The sequence below is a fragment of the Gobio gobio genome (assembly GCF_949357685.1).
Source record: "Gobio gobio genome assembly, chromosome: 3".
NCBI lineage: Eukaryota > Metazoa > Chordata > Actinopteri > Cypriniformes > Gobionidae > Gobio > Gobio gobio.
The window spans coordinates 36181505-36198839 of NC_137099.1; positions in this window are offsets into that span (position 1 = coordinate 36181505).

Consider the following 17335-nt stretch of genomic DNA (forward strand, 5'->3'; position numbering starts at 1 on the left):
ATATTATTATATAATATATCATATGATGTATTACTATGTAAATCTCACAATATATGGAGACACATGAAATATATTGTCACGTAATATATTGAGATTTATATTTTTGTTGCGTAAGGGTACACAGGCCACCAGGGCACAATACACAGAGGTCCTCAGGCCAAAGGCTTTTAAAGGTGTAATTTTAAAATGAGAGGAGAACGCGCTTTTTCTGTGGTAGGTCCGAAACTCTGGAATAGTCTCCCACTCTATGTGAGGTCAGCCCCTTCAATTGTCGTTTTTAAGTCTTATTTAAAAACGTATTTATTTTCGTTAGCATTTGAATGGTGAGTTTGCTTGGGTATATGCAACATTAAATGTTGTTTTAATGTTTTAATTTTATCTCTGTACAGCACTTTGGGGCAACGGCTGTTGTTTAAAAATATGCTATATAAATAAAGTTGCTTGCTTGAGTTAGTACTGGCTGCAGATAAAGTACTAATTGTTGGTGATTTTAATATCCATGTAGACAATGAAAAAGACGCATTGGGACTGGCATTTAGAGAAATTCTAAACTCTATTGGAGTTAGGCAACACGTGTCAGGACCCACTCATCCCCATAATCATACTTTAGACCTAATATTGTCACATGGAATAAATGTTGATACCGTTGAAATTCTGCAGCAGAGCGATGACATCTCAGATCATTACCTAGTATCATGTATACTTAATTTAGGTCATAGATCCTCTTCTTAATATCATTAATTCATCCTTGACATTGGATATGTACCGAAAACTTTTAAGTTGGCTATTATTAAACCACTTATTAAAAAAACGCAACTTGATTCTATAGAATTAGTCAAATACAGGCCAATCTCAAATCTACCCATTCTGTCAAAAATACTAGAAAAGGCAGTGTCCTCACAATTACGCTCCTTTTTAGAAATAAATGGTATCTGTGAGGATTTCCAGGCAGGATTTAGACTGTATCATAGTACTGAGACTGCTCTCATCAGAGTTACAAATGATTTACCCTTATCATCCGATCATGGTTGTATCTCTCTATTAGTGTTACTCGATCTTAGTGTTGCATTTGATACTATCGACCACAACATTCTCTTAAATAGACTCAAAAATGATGTTGGCATTAGTGGAATTGCATTAGCATGGTTTAAATCATACTTATCTGACCGTTATCAGTTTGTAGCAATAAATGAAGATATGTCACTCCGATCACAAGTTCAGTATGGAGTACTGTAAGGCTCAGTGCTAGGACCGTTGCTTTTCACCCTGTACATGCTACCAGGAGATATTATTAGGAAGCATGCCGTTAGTTTTCATTGTTATGCTGACGATACTCAGCTCTATATTTCTTCACACCCTTACGAAACTTACCAATTCACAAGATTAATGGATGTATAGCAGATATAAAAAATTGGATGACTAGTAATTTCCTGCAACTTAATAAAAAAATAAAAAAATAAAAAATTATTGGACAAAGAATCTCCACAAGTAGTATAGAATACTGTCAAACTTTTGATGGCTGCTCTGTCAAGTCCTCGTCGACAGTTAGGAACCTGGGTGTGCTCTTTGATACCAATCTTTCATTTGAAAGCCACGTTTCTAGCATCTGTAAAACTGCATTCTACCATCTTAAAATATATCTAAATTACGGCGCATGCTTTCAATGCAAAATGCTGAACAGTTAGTTCATGCGTTCATGACCTCAAGGCTAGATTATTGTAATGCTCTACTGGGTGGTTGCCCTGCTTGCTTAATAAACAAACTCCAGCTTGTCCAAAATGCAGCAGCTCGAGTTCTTACTAGAACCAGGATGTGGCATGCATTAACCCCTAGGAGTCTGAGCTGTTTTGGGGCCCTTTAGAAGTTTTGACATGCTCTTACATTTGTGCTTTTTTTCAGTTGCTTATAAATGGCAAAAATTACACTGTATTGAACTCAAACTGGGCTACCATAATATGTGAGCAACATGTATGTAAATGCTTGTATTTGTGTAATTGTAATTAAGGCTTCAAAACGCACAAAAGATATGTGATCATAAGCCCTTTGATAATTGGGTGTATTTGTCTAGAGTTTTGCTTTAAACTGATGTGAGAATTATTGAGCCTCATTCACATACAACAATACATTAATTTACAATTTGTAAAAAACTTTTTACTAACCCAGTATGCGAGGAGGCGTGAACGAACCATGAATAATGCTGTGATTCACAGCTGAGAGACAAAGAATGCATAATGACCTGCATAATGAATGAGCTTCAGGTACTAGATTTTAGGTTTACTAGATAAGTACTGTTACAAACAGAGGTGACACGGAGAACAAAGGCAAGTGAAAGCAGAGTTTATTACTGAACCAGGAAGTGAGCAGGTGCGGTGAGAGTCAGAGTGAGAGTTGCTGGTAATGCTGGATATGTTGATAATACGATACGTCTTGGAATCTTGAACACAGGAACAATGGAGCGAAGGAGACGAGGACCAGGAGACAGGATGAGACGAGGAGACACTCAGGGTTCGTAGGAGATCAGGTAGGTTATCAGGTGAGTCCGAGGAAGCAAGCATGTAGGGTCATGTGCAAACGATACCGGACAGTGACTGAGTGTGAGCGTGGGGCTTAAGTGCAGGTGGTGATTACGTGCAGGTGTGTGTGCTCAGTACTCTGGTGATTGGGATCGTTGTGGTAGTGAGGAGGTGGAGCCTGGCGTGCTTGTAACATTACCCCCCCCTCCACGGCCATCTCCTGAGGGCCGAGGACCCCGACGCCGTGGTGGTCGACCTCTACCCCGCGGTGCCGGTCGATCAGGGCGGGTAGCATGGAATGTCTCTAGTAGATTCGGGTCAAGGATGTCATGCCTGGGTACCCACGATCTTTCATCAGGGCCACCACGACGCCGGGAGTCCAAGATGTCCTGGAGCTGATATGCTGCGCCGTCGTTAACAAGAAGTGGAGGGGGAGGCTCCGGAGTAATGCCAGGCTCTGGGGAAACAGAAACAGAGGGGTAGTGAGGTTTCAGGAGAGACACGTGGAAAGTGGGGTGAATCCGGTACTGAGGGGGTAGTTGGAGTTTGTACGTCACCGGATTGATCTGCTGCAGGATCTCGAAGGGGCCAATGAACCTGGGACTCAACTTTTTCACTGCAGACGCAGTCTGATGTCCCGGGTGGACAGCCAGACCTTCTGCCCCACCTGGAACATCGGAGCATCGGAGCGGTGAAGGTCGGCTGTCAACCTGCGTCTGCAGAGTGCCCGTTGTAGTTGGTGATGACCCTCTCACTCTCCCGGAACCAGTAGTCAACCGCAGGGACGTCGGAGGGTTCCCCGGACCAGGGGAAGAGGGGCGGTTGATAGCCGAGTACGCACTGGAAAGGTGTCAGGCCGGTGGTGGGTTGTCGAAGTGAGTTCTGTGCGTACTCGGCCCATCCTAGGAACTGGTTCCAGGAGTCCTGGTGGCCGTGACAGAAGGTACGGAGGAAACGGCGAATCTCCTGGATCTTTCTTTCCGTCTGCCCATTCGTCTGAGGATGGTATCCGGACGTGAGGCTGACGGTCACACCTAGGAGTGCGAAGAAGGCCTTCCATACCTTGGAAATGAATTGAGGACCTCTGTCAGATACGATGTCTTCGGGAATGCCATAATACCGGAAGACGTGGTTAAACATGGCTTTCGCGGTCTCTAGGGCTGTGGGAAGTCCTCGTAGTGGGAGCAGCCGGCAGGACTTAGAGAAGCGATCAACCACTACGAGGATACAGGTACAGTTCTCAGAATTGGGCAGGTCTGTGATGAAGTCCACCCCTAGGTGTGACCACGGACGGTTGGGAACGGGCAGAGGCAGGAGTTTCCCAGCTGGCAGGAAAAACTAAGATGGCGCCGCCGTGCTCGGTCGCCGTTCAGGTCGCTGCGCTAAGACTTTGCTTTTATTTATTATTCTACTCTCTTTTACTCTCTATTTTTTCCAACGGATCATCTGCTTTGATCTGTTACGACAGCAAAACACTTCTGGAAATCGGTTACCGCTACACTGACCTGTTTCAGGACACTTTCTACAATCTTCCATCTGAGATTCGCCGGGACGCCGAGTTGAACAATGGCCACTCGAGTCGACGGCGAAGATTCAAAAAACACAGCGGGAAACGCGCTGGGATCCGCAACAGACTGAGAAAAAGAGCATTCAGTCCTCCTCTCCCGAGCATTTTGCTCGCAAATGTCCAATCCTTGGAGAATAAGATGGACGATCTTAGAGCCAGGATAAGTTTTCAACGGGACATGAGATACTGCAGCATCTATTGTCTGTCCGAAACATGGCTCACGCCAGCGGTCCCGGATACAGCCGTGACGCCGTCCGAGAACTTCTCTGTTTTTCGAATGGACAGAACAGCCGAGGCCGGGAAATCTAAAGGCGGTGGAGTGTGTTTCATGATAAACAAGAAATGGTGCGATCCTAGGAACATCTCCATTCTTTTGCGATCCTGCTCGCCTCACTTGGAACATTTAACTCTCATGTGCCGGCCTTTCTACCTACCGAGGGAGTTTTCCTCGGTCATCGCCATTACTGTTTATATTCCACCACAGGCAGACACGGGGCTGGCTTTATCTGCCCTCCATGATGTGACCAGCGGCTTCATAAACAAACACCCCGACGCTGCTTTCATCGTCGCGGGTGATTTTAACAAAGCAAACCTAAAGAAAGTATTGCCAAACTTTCACCAGCATGTCTCCTGTCCCACACGAGGAGCAAACACACTGGATCATTGCTACTCTCCGTTTAAGAACGCCTACAAAGCTCGTTCACAGCCAGCTTTTGGCAAATCGGACCATGCCGCCATTTTTCTCACACCGGAATATAAACAAAGGCTCGTTCAAGAGCCCCCGGTGAGGAGGGAAGTCAAACGCTGGTCATCCCATTCAGAGATCACGCTCTTGATGGCAGCTCTTGATGACGTCGACTGGGACATGTTCCGCGCGAGTTCTGAAGACGTCAGCGAGTTCACAGAAGTGGCGCTCTGCTTTATCAACACACTGACAGAGCAAGCCACACAAACAATAACTATAACGTCCTTCCCTAATCAGAAACCGTGGGTGGACAGTTCAATCCGCACTGCAGTAAACACGTGCACTATCGCTTACAATGCCGGTCTCCTAACGGGGGATATGAGGGAGTAAAAAGCTTCATGTTACGCCCTCCGGCGCGCCGTTAAAGCCGCAAAACTCCGCTATAAAGACCGAGTGGAATCTCATTTCCAACTCAACGACTCCCGGCGGATGTGGCAGGGACTGAGGACCATCTGTGCTTTTGGAACTAAATCCTCTGCAGAGGTGAGAGCTGATCCGTTGCTGGTGAACGAGTTAAACTCTTTCTACGCTCGCTTTGATGGTAATCGCGGCAGCGCGACTCCGGCGAGTGACGCGTCAGAGAGAGTCCCTCAGAGCAGCAACAGTCACGTGATCTCTGTCTCGGAGGACGAGGTTCGGAGGGCACTCAAACGTGTGGATGTCAGGAAAGCTGCTGGGCCGGATGGTATTTCAGGTCGTGTTCTGCGGTCCTGTGCTGATCAGCTCGCAGGGCTCTTTACATCCATATTTAACGAGTCCCTTGCTACATCTGTTGTCCCCACCTCCTTCAAACGATCCTCCATCATCCCTGTACCTAAGATCAGTAAACCCTCTTGCCTAAATGACTATCGTCCAGTGGCTCTCACATCTTTAGTCATGAAGGTCTTTGAGAGACTCATTAAAAACAACATTTGCTCCTCCATTCCTGACACTTTGGACCCTCTTCAGTTTGCCTATCGTCCCAATAGATCGACTGAAGATGCCATCTCTCACGTCCTTCACTCCTGCCTCACTCACATCGACAGCAAAAGTGGGAACTATGTCAGGCTGCTATTTATTGACTATAGCTCAGCCTTTAACACCATAGTTCCCATTAAGCTAACACACAAACTCCTGGATCTAGGCCTGAATTCTTCTCTCTGCCTCTGGATTGAAGGTTTCCTCACTGGCAGACCCCAGGTGGTGAGAGTACGCCAGTTCACCTCCACCTCCATCACCCTGAGTGTTGGAGCTCCACAGGGCTGTGTGCTGAGTCCCCTGCTCTACTCTCTCTACACCCATGACTGTTTGTCCACACACAGCTCCACCTCTATCATCAAGTTTGCTGATGATACTGTTGTCCTGGGTCTCATCTCCAACAACAATGAGACGGCATACTTGGACGAAGTGGAGCAACTGACATCATGGTGCCAGGACAACTGTCTCTCTCTGAATGTTAACAAGACCAAAGAACTGATTGTGGACTTCAGGAAGAGACAGCATCGGTCATACTCCCCTCTCATGATCAGCGGGACACCGGTAGAGAGAGTGAGCAGCTTCAAATACCTAGGTGTGAACATCTCCGAGGATCTGACCTGGACTACACACATCCAGACACAGGTGAAAAAAGCCAGGCAAAGACTGTACCACCTGCGCCAGCTGAGGAAATTCAGGGTTTCACCAGCCATCCTGAAAACTTTCTATCAAGGGGCGATAGAAAGTGTCCTGACTCAGTGCATCACAGCGTGGTACGGGAACAGCACCAGTCACGATTGCAAAGCCCTGCAAAGAGTGGTGCGCTTATTCGAGCGCATCTCAGGCTCAGCTCTCCCGTCTCTGCAGGACATCTACACCAAACGCTGCAGAGGTAGAGCTACTAAAATCATCAGAGACATTAATCACCCTGCAAACTCTCACTTCACCCTGCTGCCATCTGGTAAGCGCTTCCGTAGCCTGATGGCAAAGACTGAAAGACTCAGGAGGAGTTTCTTCCCCCAGGCCATCAGACTCCTGAACTCAGTCACGTGACTTCACTTCACCCCGCACACGCATAAACATCCAGTTTTTTAACATTAACATCCACATACTGCCATTGCACTGCACTTTACGTTCCTATTGTTACTGCGTAACAACCTGTAATAAACCTGTTTGCACCTGTTTACACATTATACTCCTATTTGCAATTATACCTATTGCTTGCACATTATACTTCTTTATATATATATATATATATATATATATATATATATATATATATATATATATATATATATATATATATATATATATAAATATATATATATATATATATATATATATATATATATATATATATATATATATATATATATATATATATATATATTATGTTAACCACTTATTTTTTAAGTCTACAGTTTATCTCACTTATCATATCCACTTATTTTATATTTTATATTTTTATATTTTTATTTTTATATTTTTATTTTTATCTTATTTCCTATTTTTATCTTTTACTTGATTTATTTATAATTCTACTTATGTTAATACTTTTTATTCTAATTTTATTCTATTTCTATTTTAATTTCCCCTTGTGTTTCTTGTAACTGTTATTTGCACTGTCCATGGAGCGGACCTGTTTACATTTCACTGCCAGTTGTACATTGTGTATATAACTGTGTATGTGACAAATAAATAAAACTCTTGAAACTCTTGAAACTCTGGAAACTCTTGAAACAGGTGTCGAGGGCTTTTAGCCATGGCGCATTCCCGGCATCCCCGCACATATCTTCTGACATCAGCTGGCATGTGTGGCCACCAGAAGTGCTGGCGTAGCAGCGAGAGGGTTTCATTGACCCCAGGATGACCAGTGCCCAGTGATGTGTGTGAAGAGTGAACCAGAGGGATGCGTTGTGCTCGAGTGATGTATTGCAAGCCCGGAGGACAGCCCGGCGGCACGTTGGTGGAGGCATTGGTAGAGGGCAGGGTCTCTTCTGACCATGTGATGGGACTGAGGAAGAGCTTCGTGGGGAGAATGGGTTCCTCTTCTTCCTCGGAACGTTCCTCTGGGCTGTGGATGCGGGAAGGGGCATCCGCCTTGATGTTCTTGGCCCCTGGCTGGTAGGAAATGTGGAAGTCGAACCTCGTGAAGAAGAGTGCCCAGCGAGCCTGTCGGGGGTTGAGTCGTCTTGCCTCTCGAAGATACCCCAGGTTCTTATGATCAGTCAGGACCAGGAACGGATGTTTGGAGCCCTCTAGCCAGTGCCTCCACTCCTCCAGTGCGAGCTTGATGGCAAGGAGCTCTCGGTTGCCGATGTCATAGTTAACCTCCGCCGGGCTGAGATTGCGGGAGATGAAGGCACATGGATGGAGACGGCTGGAGTTCCCCTGCTGCTGAGAAAGGACCCCACCCACCCCGGTGGTGGAGGCGTCCACCTCCACGACAAAGGGAATCTCGGGATCAGGATGGACCAGGAGGGGAGCTGTCGTGAAGGTGTCCTTCAGGGTCTGGAAGGCTTGGGTGGCGGATGGGGTCCAGGACAGAGACTTGGGCTTGTTGCGGAGAAGGCTGGTGAGGGGACTGGCGAAGGAGCTATAGTTTCGAATGAAGCGTCGATAGAAATTTGCAAAACCCAGGAATCGTTGCAGTTCCTTCACTGAAGTGGGAGTTGGCCAAGACCGGATGGCTTCCACCTTCCTCTCATCCATCCGGATGCCACTGTGATCAATGTTGTACCCGAGGAACTGCACAGAGGGCTGGTGGAAGGAGCACTTCTCGGCCTTGAGGTAGAGCTGGTAGTTCCTCAGGCGTTGTAGGACCTCCGCAACGTGACGGCGATGGTCGGCCATGCTCCGGGAGTAGATCAAGATGTCATATATGTATACCAGCACGAACCTGTGGAGACACTCCCGGAGCACCTCGTGGATGAAGTCCTGGAATACGGAGGGGGTTGGCGAGTCCATATGGCATCACTAGATACTCGTAGTGACCAGTGGGCGTGACAAAGGCGGTCTTCCACTCGTCCCCCTCACGTATCCGGATGAGGTTGTAAGCGCTGCGGAGGTCCAACTTCGTGAACACAGTGGCACCACGGAGATGTTCCAGGGCAGCTGGGACGAGAGGAAGGGGGTAACGGAACTTAACTGTAATGTTGTTTAATGACCGGTAGTCGATACAAGGCCGCAAGCCTCTGTCCTTCTTTGCCACGAAGAAGAAGCTCGAAGCAGCAGGGGAGGTGGATGGACGGATGTAGCCTTGCTCCAGCGCCTCCTTGATGTACTCCTCCATGGCCTTCTCCTCCGGAAGAGAAAGGGGATAGATTTTCCCCCTGGGCACTGGTTCACCTGGCAGCAGATTGATGGCGCAGTCCCATGGCCGATGGGGAGGCAGCTTGGAGGCCCGTTGGGGAAAGAAGACGTCTCTGAAGGGGGCGTAACAGGAAGGGACATCCACCGATCGTCTCTCTACCGGACTCTCGTTGGACGTGGCACAGACAGGGAGATCTTGGGGACGCGGAGAGGGACGAATCGGTGGAGATGGGAAGCAGTCCGGGAAGCAGCTGTCGCCCCACTTCAGGACTTCTCCTGTCTTCCAGGAGATGACTGGGTTGTGCTGCTCTAACCACGGGTGCCCTAAGATGATGTCAGCGGTGGATTCCTCCAGAACCAGCAGGTGTAGTCGCTCCATGTGGAGGATTCCGACTTGCACTCCGATGGGACCCAAGGAGCGACTAACCTGCCTCCGACTGAGTGGTCTGCCTGTTATAGACTGGACTTGGTAGGTCGTCGTAGTTGCAGACGTGCGGAGCTTGAGCTGACGGCAGAGGGTTCCCGAGATGAAGTTCCCGGCTGACCCAGAATCGAGGAGGGCAGTAACTGAAAGGGAAATTCCAGCAGCAGTAAGGTTCACAGTTGTGGTGAGTGGCTTCATCTTAGAGAGAGAAGGGATGATTGCACTCACCATGGGTCGAGGAGGACGGACTGGGCATTCAGAAATGTAATGCCCAGGTAGACCGCAGTAGAGGCAGAGATTCTGGGTCAGCCGTCTCTGCCGTTCAGCTGATGTCAGTCAGGTGTTCTCCAGTTGCATGGGCTCGGGGTTGGGTTCTGGAGTGCTGACATCACCTGGTCGGCGGAGGAACAATGACGACTGGCCCTGGTGTTCTTCCATGCACGACTGCATACGAGTGGCGAAGCGGATGGAGAGTTGGATGAAGTATTCTAGCCCGATGGTATCCTCGTATGCAGCGAGATGCAGCCGCACCCGAGGATCTAGACCCTGTCGGTAGGTCGTAATCAAGGACTGCTCGTTCCATCCACTAGCAGCAGCGAGGGTTCGAAACTGTAGAGCATACTCATTAACTGTGGAGGTACCTTGTTTCAGATGATATAACTGTTCTCCGATCGACGAATCCCATGATGGTTTCCCAAAGACCTCCTTAAAGTGAGACATGAACCCCGACAGGGTCTGGATCACTGGACTGTCTGTGGACCACATGGATTCCGCCCAACGGAGCGCTTTACCGGAGAGTTGAGATGTGATGAACGCTACCTTAGCGCGATCGTTGGGGTACAGGCGCGGCTGCATCTCCAGGACCAGCGAACATTGCAGAAGGAATCCGTTGCAATCCTCCGCCGAACCAGAGAAGGGTGCCGGTCTGGCCATGGGACTGGCGTACTCGGGGGGCGAAGAAGTGGTTGTGTGGATCCCGGAAGTGCTCGCCAGTGAAGGTGCAGGTGCGCTGGTGGGAAGAGCTCGCCGAACGGCGTCAACGAGCTCTTGGAAAGGATCCGGGGTGCTCATCCTGGTGCGTGGTGTTGGTCCGGTATTCTGTTACAAACAGAGGTGACACAGAGAACAAAGGCAAGTGAAAGCAGAGTTTATTACTGAACCAGGAAGTGAGCAGGTGCGGTGAGAGTCAGAGTGAGAGTTGCTGGTAATGCTGGATATGTTGATAATACGATACGTCTTGGAATCTTGAACACAGGAACAATGGAGCGAAGGAGACGAGGACCAGGAGACAGGACGAGACGAGGAGACACTCAGGGTTCGTAGGAGATCAGGTAGGTTATCAGGTGAGTCCGAGGAAGCAAGCATGTAGGGTCATGTGCAAACGATACCGGACAGTGACTGAGTGTGAGCGTGGGGCTTAAGTGCAGGTGGTGATTACTGTGGTGATGACGTGCAGGTGTGTGTGCTCAGTACTCTGGAGATTGGGATCGTTGTGGTAGTGAGGAGGTGGAGCCTGGCGTGCTTGTAACAAGTACAGTAACAGTAAAACAAACAACAACAAAAACATTTTTTTTTTAGGGGGGGGGGTCAAAATGAAAAAAAAAAATCAAAATTTACTTAAAGCAAGCTAAATGATCTGCCAAAACAAGAAACAAGATTTAAATCAGAAATGTGTTTGAAAGAAGTGTCATGCTAAAAAAAAAAAAAATGTAATATTGTGAGACTGAACCCAATTTTGTATTCAACAAATACAAATAACTGAATAATTGGTAATGATGAATGTTATAAGTAAAATATTTGGGATTTAAAACAACATGATGCAATGCAATTATGATTTTGAATAGTATTGGGTGAATTCAGGTTGATTGGGACACTTTTCCCAGTCATTTCAATGGCAAACATTTTCTGAATCATTTGATTTTGTAAACTATCATACACACAATACTCAAATATAATTTCGAGCTTCAGTTCATTTATGAGACACGCGTGCAATGCATGATCACCAACGCTGAGGCTATTGTCTGCTATATTGGTATCAAATATACCAATATATGTATTATACCAGTCTGTTATATTATATCAAATATATTAAAACATTGATTAAAATTAAGACAATTTATACAAAACGAAATTCACTTTAAAAGAAAGCAATTGACTTTCTACAAAACAAAAGAAATTGTTACAATGCAGAGGTGACACGGAGAACTGATGACAGGGGTAAACAGAGTTTATTAAACAGGACCAGGATGTGAGCAGAATGAGGTGAGTAACAGAAGAGTTATCCAGCCGGATGGTAATGTCAATGGTGATACTGTACGTCTGGTTGCAGGTGACTTGGAGAGCAGGACAATGGAGCGATGGAGACAGGGAGCCAGGAGACAAGATGAGGAGACACTCAGGAGACTGGGAGAACAGGTAGGTAACACAGGTGAGTCCATTGAAGCAAGCAGTAGCATGAGAGCGCGTGCTCTGTGGGTGTGGCCGCGTTAGTGGATAATGAGTCAGATAATGAGTCGACTGACATCTCCCACTTTTCACACAGATTACATAAACACAGAATATCTGTTTTCGTTTTGATTTAATTTATTTAAAACCTGACATTTCAACGTTTCTTTAGACATATGTCTCATATTTGTGTGATAAGTTTTCACTAAGCTACAAGTCATTTTCTGAAGAGAATCAGATTAGACATAATTTACAAAGAGGCTGCAGATCGCGCATCATGTGTGTTTTCTTTAACCCTTTGACACGTACGATCACACCCGTGTGATCAAGCTTGGCTGGTCCCTGGAGCGTACAATCACACTGGTGTGATTAGAACGCTCATGATCAACTGCCAAATTCAAAATTTCAAATCTGCTTTAGCGCGCTGACTGGCGCTGAGCCAAAGACTGACAGAGCTCGGTGTCTTTTAATGTTTATTTTAGGTTTCATACACTTCAAATTACATTACACAACCACAAAAATATCAGCAAAAACTAAATACAGTTTGTAATTGCATACTAATATTTATATAACAGCAAGATATCAGTGTTGTAAGCATATAATGGCCCGTGATAACATTACCGATCAAATAACACAATAATTTTCTACCCTTTGACGTGTGCGATCAGTCTAGGCTGTTCCCTCACGTAATGTCACATATATCAGGAGAAGTGGGTGATCTTGTGTGTAAATCCAGCAGGCTTCAGCTCCCTGGTACTGTTGTAAACATATAATCGCGGCACGAGCGCCCATAACGTTAGCTCGCTAGAACAGTACAGATCAAATAACACAATCATTTTCTACCCTAAAAGACGTGTACGATCAGTCTAGCCTGTTCCCTCACGTAATGTCACATATATCAGGAGAAGTGGGTGATCTTGTGCTGTAAAACCAGCAGGCTTCAGCTCCCTGGTGCTGTTGTAAACACATAATGGCGGCGCCCCGCCCACAGCCGTGATAACTTACCGATCAACTAACATACACTGCAAAAAATGCTCTTGTTATTTAGTATTTTTTTCTTGTTTCCAGTTCAAATATCTAAAAATTCTTAAATCAGGGTGCATTTACTAGATAAGTAAAATGACGAGATATTTTTTCTTGTTTCCTGAGGAAAAATATAAAAATGAAGTGAGTTTTTGCTTAAAATGAGCAAAATTATCTGCCAATGGGGTGAGAAAAATAATCTTATTTCTGTTTGGGACAGAAACAAGAATTCAATCAGAAACAAGATTATTTTTCTCACCCCATTGGCAGATCATTTTTCTTGTTTTAAGCAAAAACTCACTTAATTTTTATTTTTAAGAAAACAAGTAAAACTATTTGTCATTTTACTTATCTAGTAAAAGCATCTTGATTTAAGAATTAATATTTAGACTAGAAACAAGACAAAATTACGAAGTAAGAAGAGCATTTTTTTGCAGTGTACATATTTTTAATAAGTATATAAACCATAAGGAGTTCACTTGCATGCATTTAATTTAGTTAACAAGTTTTAAAATATTTTGTATAAAAATAAAACATTTAAACAGTCATGCATTGCAAGCATTTTTTCCCGCTGACAAGTCACAAGACACTGTTGACGTCACTCTTACCTCACACTCGCGTTGGTACCAACTTCAGACACAATTTTAATAAAATTTACCAGTTTTTAACAACTTCAGAGAAAATGTCAGACAATTTATTTAAAAGAAGACAACTGACAAGTGAGGAAATTGAGGAGATTTTTTTTTATATTTAAGTGGAGGAAACAAACCGCTATGCCTCTGACTTGAAAGAAAAAGAAGTGAGGGGAAAAATGGTTAAATGGGTTCCAACAAATATCCCTGAAATGTACACATTTTTAGTGGCAGTTCTCCTAATGGGGGTGATCAAAAAACCATCACTTCGGGATTACTGGAGCACAGACCCCATGCTCTTGACACCATTTATCGGGTCTTTGTTCTCACTGGACCGCTTCCTTCTGCTCCTCCGCGGTCTTCACTTCGCAAACAATGCAACAGCAGTTTTCAATGACCCTCTGAAAAAAATCAGAAATATTTTTACTGCTCTCACCTCCTCCTTTGGTCGCAATTTTGTGCCATTCTGCAACATGACATCATGACTTTGCGTAAACATACACGCTACTTTCTAAAGCCAAATGGCGTGTTATCTGTACGCATTGAGCTATCCGCGTGTATGTCTACGCCCTGAGATTCTGCGTGTATGTGTCCGCCGTGTGATTCTGCGTGTATGTGTACGCCAAAACGAACCGTCATCTCCGCGTGTATGTCTACGCCGTGTGATTCCGCGTGTATGTGTCCGCTGTGTGATTCTGCGTGTATGTGTACGGCGTGTGATTCCGCGTGTATGTGTATGGCGTGTGATTCCGCGTGTATGTGTATGGCGTGTGATTCCCCGTGTATGTGTACGCCAAAACGAACCATCATCTCCGCGTGTATGTCTACGCCGTGTGATTCCGCATGTATGTGTACGCCGTGTGATTCCGCATGTATGTGTACGGCGTGTGATTCCGCGTGTATGTGTATGGCGTGTGATTCCCCGTGTATGTGTACGCCGAAACGAACCGTCATCTCCGCGTGTATGTCTACGCCGTGTGATTCCCCGTGTATGTGTACGCCGAAATGAACCGTCATCCCCGCGTGTATGTCTACGGCGTGTGATTCCGCGTGTATGTGTACGCCGTGTGATTCCGCGTGTATGTATACGCCGTGTGATTCCGCGTGTATGTGTATGCTGTGTGATTCTGCGTGTATGTGTACGCCGAAACGAACTGCCATCTCCGCGTGTATGTCTACGCTGTGTGATTCCGCGTGTATGTGTACGGCGTGTGATTCTGCGTGTATGTCTATGCCGTGTGATTCCGCGTGTATGTCTACGGCGTGTGATTCCGCGTGTATTTGTACGCCGAAACAAACTGCCATCTCCGCATGTATGTCTACGCCGTGTGATTCCGTGTGTATGTGTACGGCGTGTGATTCTGCGTGTATGTCTATGCCGTGTGATTACGCGTGTATGTGTACGGCGTGTGATTCTGCGTGTATGTGTACGGCATGTGATTCTGCATGTATGTGTACGGCGTGTGATTCTGCGTGTATGTGTACGGCAAAAAGAACCGTCATCTCCGCGTGTATGTGTACGGCGTGTGATTCTGCGTGTATGTGTACGGCGTGTGATTCTGCGTGTATGTGTACGGCAAAACGAACCGTCATCTCCGAGTGTATGTGTACGGCATGTGATTCTGCGTGTATGTCTACGCCGTGTGATTCTGCGCGTATGTCTACGCCGTGTGATTCCGCGTGTATGTGTACGCCGTGTGATTCTGTGTGTATGTGTACGGCAAACGAACCGTCATCTCCGCGTGTATGTGTACGGCGTGTGATTCTGCGTGTATGTCTACGCCGTGTGATTCCGCGTGTATGTCTACGGCGTGTGATTCCGCGTGTATGTGTACGCCGAAACGAACCGTCATCTCCGCGTGTATGTCTACGTCGTGTGATTCCGCGTGTATGTGTACAGCGTGTGATTCTGCGTGTATGTGTACGGCGTGTGATTCTGCGTGTATGTGTACGGCGTGTGATTCCGCGTGTATGTGTACGGCAAAACGAACCGTCATCTCTGCGTGTATGTGTACGGCGTGTGATTCTGCGTATATGTCTACGCCGTGTGATTCCGCGTGTAATGTGAACGGCGTGTGATTCTGCGTGTATGTCTACGCCGTGTGATTCCGCGTGTATGTGTACGGCGTGTGATTCTGCGTGTATGTGTACGACGTGTGATTCTGCGTGTATGTGTACGCCGTGTGATTCTGCGTGTATGTGTACACTGTGTGATTCCGCGTGTATGTGTACGGCGTGTGATTCCGCGTGTATGTGTACGGCGTGTGATTCTGCGTGTATGTGTACACTGTGTGATTCCGCGTGTATGTGTACGGCGTGTGATTCCGCGTGTATGTGTACGCCGTGTGATTCTGCGCGTATGTGTACACTGTGTGATTCCGCGTGTATGTGTACGGCGTGTGATTCCGCGTGTATGTGTACGGCGTGTGATTCTGCGTGTATGTGTACGGCGTGTGATTCTGAGTGTATGTGTACGGCGTGTGATTCCGCGTGTATGTGTACGGCGTGTGATTCTGCGTGTATGTGTACGGCGTGTGATTCCGCGTGTATGTGTACGGCGTGTGATTCCGCATGTATGTCTACACACTTTTCCAGCACCTCTTGTCTCTTGGCACTAGAGCTTGTGGGACTGTGCGTGCAAACCGGAAAGCGATGCCACCATTCACCTGTAAAATGACAAAGGGTGAGGTGGAATTCAAGGAAAATGGATCACAGTTGGCAGTCAAATGGCATGATAAGAGAGATGTCCATGTCCTTACCACAGTCCACTCAACTGGTATGGCAGCCACAGGGAAGCTGGATCACATCACTGGGCAAGCAAAGATGAAGCCAGTCTGTGTGCTGGAGTACAACAAAAAGATGGGGGCATAAACATATGTATATAGTTTGTTTTAAAGATTTTTTTTTAACATAGTATATTTATTGTTTTGGTTATAATACTATTTTGATTGTTGTTCATTGTAATTATATTTATAATTTGTTTTGTAATTTTTTAGAAAGTGTATATATGTATAATAGCTTAAATAAAACATGAATGAAATGTGTACATTTAGCAATTTCTTTTTAACAAATGACATACGTTTGAATTATGCTAAACTTATACAACACATTTCTCACTAGCAAAGCAGAGAAAAGGTACATGGTATTTGACATCATAGCAAAGCAGAGAAAAGGTACATGGTATTTGACATCATAGCAAAGCAGAGAAAAGGTACATGGTATTTGACATCATGTAAACTAATATATATATATATATGCGCATGCAAGCTAATAGTAAGTGAGGCGTGACCATATAGCTTTTCTCTGCTTTGCTAGTCAGATATAAAACTCAGTAACAATATTAACACTAAAACATAAATAATATATAATTTATTTATGTTACTTTTCAAGTCAACTGAACCCTAATAACTTTACCGAATGCACGGAGCATATTTGCAATGTGCAAAACGACAAACATGACATTTGAACGTCCACATTATTGAGGACTGTTCGTTTTACAAGATATTTTTTTAACATCTTTATTCATATTTATTGCATGCTTTTAAATAATTATATGTGCTCCAAATTAGGAAAATAAACTAAAATATACTCACCAATTGTCACGCGGATGTTGTGAGGGAGAAATGCCGTGTACAAGCGAAATTCAAAGCAGTGGGAAAAATAAAGCAACATAAACATGTCAACCATAGTGTGTACACGCTAACAAATAATGTGAGAGGT